The sequence below is a fragment of the Antechinus flavipes genome, chromosome 5 (assembly GCF_016432865.1).
Source record: "Antechinus flavipes isolate AdamAnt ecotype Samford, QLD, Australia chromosome 5, AdamAnt_v2, whole genome shotgun sequence".
In the NCBI taxonomy this organism is placed as follows: Eukaryota; Metazoa; Chordata; class Mammalia; order Dasyuromorphia; family Dasyuridae; genus Antechinus; species Antechinus flavipes.
Window position 1 is genome coordinate 257,014,388 of NC_067402.1, and position 5,437 is coordinate 257,019,824.

The 5,437-nt window shown below is 36.2% G+C and overlaps 1 pseudogene; it reads left to right on the forward strand.

The window, feature by feature from the left end:
- Window positions 1–978: 978 nt before the first annotated feature.
- Window positions 979–2,901, forward strand: LOC127538734 (ras-related GTP-binding protein A-like; annotated as a pseudogene).
- The last annotated feature ends 2,536 nt before the right edge of the window (window positions 2,902–5,437 follow it).

The window sequence follows — 5,437 nt, forward strand, 5'->3', positions numbered from 1 at the left end:
TATTTTGCTGCACAAGAAAAATCGGACTTAGAAATAAGGTAAAAATAACCTGAGAAGGAAATCAAAAATGCAAGTGGACAAAAATGGAAGGAGTGGAAATTCTATGTTGTGGTTCACACTCATTTAGCACTGTTCTTTCGCTGGGTGTAACTAGTTCTCTTCATTATTGAACAAATGGAACTGATTTGGTTCATCTCATTGTTGAAGAGGGTCACTTCCATCAGAATTGATCATTGTATAGTCTTCTTGTTGCCATGTATAATGATCTCCTGGTTCTGCCCATTTCACTCAGCATCAGTTCATGTAAGTCTCTCCAGGCCTTTCTGTATGGAAGCTATCTCTAGTTAGAGCTTGCTTTGCCTTTTTACTCATTTTTTCAAAAGCCCTTTGGGTCTGCCTTCAGGGCAAGGAGGCTCCCAGCTTCCTCTACAGAACAGGGACAGATGGACAGTAGCTGTCCTACGAACAAGCTATGAAGAGCAGCTATGCTGTGGAGGTGTAACTGCCCTAGGAAGAGCCCCACGTCGCAGAGTCAGCTGCACAGCTGCACTCTGGTAGTGCTAAGTCCTGGTGCTGGATGGCTGTGGCCAGATCCTGTGTTTGGGGGTACACTCTACCTTTGGTGTTTGTGTAACTTCTCTGCTGATCTGCTGCTTTGTAACCAAAGCAGAGTAGTCAGCCTGTGGTAGAGTCCTCCCTGTAAATTCTACTCCCATGGAGACTGCACCCCACCCTTGGTCTGTTAAGCGTATGCTAGCCTCCATGTTCTGCCACCCTTGCCTGCACTGGCTTCCTCCTGCCCAATTAAGACAAATCTTTTCAGGCGACCTTCTAAGTTATCTTCAGCTGGTAATTTGTTGTACTCCCAATATTCATGCATTCTAGCAGTCAAGCACTATTTCAGAGACTGAATTTGGTCATCAGTAGTGAGGGTAGAAGGGAGCTCAGAATGAAGTGCATGTTCTCTCCACTATCTGATTTCTGGGAAGCCTGTTACTGATTCTCTGGGACTGTGGTACCCAGAACATCTTTATGGAGAACTATTTTACTAGCCAATAGGACAATATTTTCCACAATGTGGAGGTTCTGATTTAAATATTTCATGGAAAATCAGGAGGTGGAGAAAGATATGCACCACTATTAGTCATGCCTAGGAGGTCCTCACAGCTCTCCTGATGCCAAAAACTTTTGCCTTGTACAAAAAATGGATCTTGTTCAGGAGGATCAATGGACCTGATTTTTTGTGTGTGATTAAAATAGTATTTATTTTATCTAAAATTTATTTATTTTTAACATTTTCCCCAGTTATATTTAAAACCATTTTTACATTTAATTTTTTTAAAATTTTTGAGTACTAGATTGTCTCCTTTGTCCCCACTCACTGACAGTTAAGAAAGTCATGCAAAACATTTCCATAAAAGTCATGTTGTGAAAGAACACATAGATTCCTCCACCAAATAAAAAAAAATCTCAAGAAAAAATAAACTTAAAAGAGGGGAAGAGAGAAAGAAAAAAAAAAAAAACAATATGTATTCAGACACAGTCAATTCCTTCTCGTGAGTGTGGATAGGATTTTTTGTCATAAGTCTTTCAGAGTAATTGTGGATCATTGTAGTGCTGAGAATAGCAAAGTCATTCCAGAACATTGCTATTACTTTGTATACAGTACATTTTACTTTATTTGAATTTATTAAGGATTTTCCAGGTTTTTGGTTTTTTGTTTTTTCTGAGAGTATCTTGCTCGTTATTTCCTATAGAACAATCACATATCACAAACACATTTCTGTTTATTCCTCATTTAATAGGCATATGATAGTCATTCTTCAACTGATAAGCATCCCCTCACTCTCCAATTTTTTACCATAAAAAGAGAGCTGCTATAAATATTTTTGCATACATAAGTCATTTTCCTTTTTTAAAAAATCTTTTTGAGTATTCATGCCTAGTAGTAGTGTTGTTAGGTCAAAGTATGTGCATGAATTTATAGCTTTTGGGGGCCAGATCATATCTTTTGATCATTTATCAATTGGGGGTTGGTGCTTATTTTTTTATAAATTTGACTTAGGTCCCTATCTATTTGAGAAATGAGGCCTTGTAAGAGAAACTTTCTTCAAAATTATCTTTTAAATTACTTTTGCTAACTGTATTTTCTTCTGTTTGTTTTCTCACTCACCTTTCATCCCATACCTCCTCAAAAGTATTTTGCTACTGATCATTCTCCCCCCCAATATGCCTTCTTTTTTTTTTTAATCACCCTCCTCCTCTTTTTCATATCCCATTTCCCATTTTCCTGCAGGGTAAAATAGATTTCTATACCCACATTGAGTAAGAATTTTATTTATTCTTTGAGTTAATTCTATTGAGAGTAAGGTTCACTCACTCACTCTCTAACAGGTCCTGATTTTTAAGGAACATGAGGAGAAACTGAGGTGCCCATCCCACGCGTTGGAATGTACTTGTTTTTGAACATCTGTTTGGGATGAAACATTCCATAAGGTCTGGTCCAATATCGTCAATCAGTTCATCCCCAACATTCAGCAGTGGGAAATAAACCTGAGAAATTTCACTCAAGTTATTAAAGTGAATGACGTGCTTGTCTTTGAGAGATACAATTTTTCTGGTGATTTCCCATTACGAGTATAAAGAACAACATGATGTCCACAGGTTTGAGATCAGTAACATTATCAAGCATTTCAAACAGAACTACAACAAGCTGGCAACCTCCTTCCAGAGCATAGAAGTGCAGAACTTTAACTTTGCTGCTTTCATTGATATCTTTATTTCCAACACCCCATATGGTGGTTGTCATGTCTGATCCACTGATAACCTTCTACAGCTACCCTAGTCAGTATCCACAATAGCGAGAAACAGTTTAGGTCCAGGAAGAGGGTAAGTGAGTGAATCTTACTCTCAATATCCTCACTCAATCCCAACTCCTAAGGGATCCTTAATTCCCTGCAGCTTGCAAGTGTTTATCTTTTCATTATATTGTTTTGTCCATTTTGCCATTGGCAAAATTTTACCTTTGGATCCTCAAGAGTCCACACCCAGTTTCTTCCTAGAGAATTCCAACATTACTCACCCAATGACAATTTTGTATCAGTCTTATGTTTTGTATTAATCTTCAGACAAAAAAATATTTATGACAAAGAAATGTTAAAAAAAAAAAAAAAAAGGAATCACTGTACTGCTGAGAAAGGCAAAGTCATTTACAGCTGATCATCTCAAAATGCTGCTATTATTTTTTACACAGTACATTTCACTTTGCTTGAGCTCATGGAAGACTTGCCAGATTTTTCTGAGAACTTCCTGCTCATCATTTTCCATAGAACAATAATATTCCATCATACTCGCATACCACAATTTAGTTAGCCATTTCCCAATTGATGGGCATCCCCCTCATTTTAAAATTCTTTGCTCTGAAAAGAGAACTGCTAAAAATATTTTTTTACATACAGGTCCTTGTCCTTAAAAAAAAAAAAAACTCTTTGGGGATTAATGCCTACCAGTAATATTGTTAGGTCAAATGATATGCGTAATTTTATAGCCCTGGGGGCATAGTTCATATATTTTGATAATTTATCAATTGAGGAATGACTTTTTTAAAATAAGTTTACTCAGTTGCCTATACATTTGAGAAATGAGGTCTTCATCAGAGAAACTTGCTTCAAAATTCTTTTTCCTAATTACTATTGCTCCTCACCCTTCATTTATTCTTCTCTCTTTTCACCTTGACCCTTTTCAAGTGTTTTGCCACTGACCACCTCCTTCTCCAATATGCCTTTTCTTCTATCACCCTCCTTCCTTCCCATATCCCATTCCCTTTCTACTTTCCTGCAGGATAAGATAGATTTCCAAACTCATACTGTGTACATTATTTCCTCTTTGAGTCAATTCTGATAAGAATTAAGGTTCACTCATTCTCCATCCCTTCTTTTTCCCTCCACTCCAGAAGCTTTTCCTCCCCATATATTCCTCTCTCATCCCTTAATTTATTTTTTACAAGATCCTTTCATATTCAACTCACACCTATTCCCTCTGGCTATGTATACACATATAGATATAGATATTTCTTCAAATTGTAATAATAATGAGAAAGTTCTAATGAGTTATGAAGTATCATCCTCCCATGTAGAAATAGAAACAGATAAACCTTATTAAGTCCCTTTCCTGTTTACCTAATGCTTCTCCAGGGTCCTGTTTTTGAAAATCAGATTTCTTATTCTGATCTGATATTTTCATGGCAAATGCTTGAAAATCCTTTATTTCATTAAATATCCATCTTTTTCCCTTGAAGGATTATGCTTAGTTTTATTTGTTTATAATTCTAACTCCACTGCTCTTTGAACTATTATATTCTAAGCCCTCTGATCCTTTAATGTAGAAGTTGCTAAATATTGTGTTACCTTGAATATGGCTCCACTAAATTTGAATTGTTTTTTTCTTGATGCTTGCAATTTTTTTCCTTGACTTGGGAGTTCTAGAATTTCCAGTCCCATGTGTTTTCAAAAGAGACTAATACAAGATCTTACATTTCAATCAAATACTCAGCTTCACAATTGAAGGATCACAGAATCACAGAATTTGAGAATTGAAAGACCTTGGTGGTCATCCAGTCTGATATGTACAATCATTTATTAATCATATATATTATATTTATTAAGTATCTATTTTGTGGCAGTCATTGAATTAAGTACTGGGGATACAAAAGACAAAAGGCAATAACATGAATGAGTCCTCCCTAAATGTCCTCAACAAATGGACATTCATACAGTCTCTGTTAAAAGACCTCCAGGAATAAAGATCTCACTATCTCTCAGAGGAAAGACATTATTTTTGGACAGCTTTAACTGTTTTGAAGTTCATCCCTATAAAGTCTATCCATTGCTCCTGACTCTCCCCTTTGGAGTCAAAAAAGAACAAGCCTTTTTCCAAAGGACAGCCTTTCAAATATTTAAAGATAGCTATTATGGTTCACCCTCTTCCAAATCTTGTCTCCAAGTTATATATCTTTATATGCTCCAACTAATGCTTATGTGACACTAAGGAAAGATAGCAGCCTCCCAATAGCTATTTCAAATTAACTCACAGACTATTCTTTTAGGAGTTCTTTGAAGCCTGATTTGAGAAAAGAGATAGATATTTATCTAGACAAGACTGAAAATGCTTTGGAATTAGTCAAGAAAGCAAGGTTCACATCTGACAAGCCTCTACTGAAGAAATATTGCTGTGGGGTAAGACACATCAAATCCATTAAAATAGCTAAGTAATTGAGACTACAACTGACCCTTGGTATCTTGGTTCACATGCTGTCTAATCGTTTGGAATCTCTCTGAATGTTTGCATAAAAACTGTCTGAATTGTCAACTCCAAGTCCATACAAAATGGCTTTGGCTAAATTGACTTTTACAGACTTAAAATTCAAATGGAATTGAAC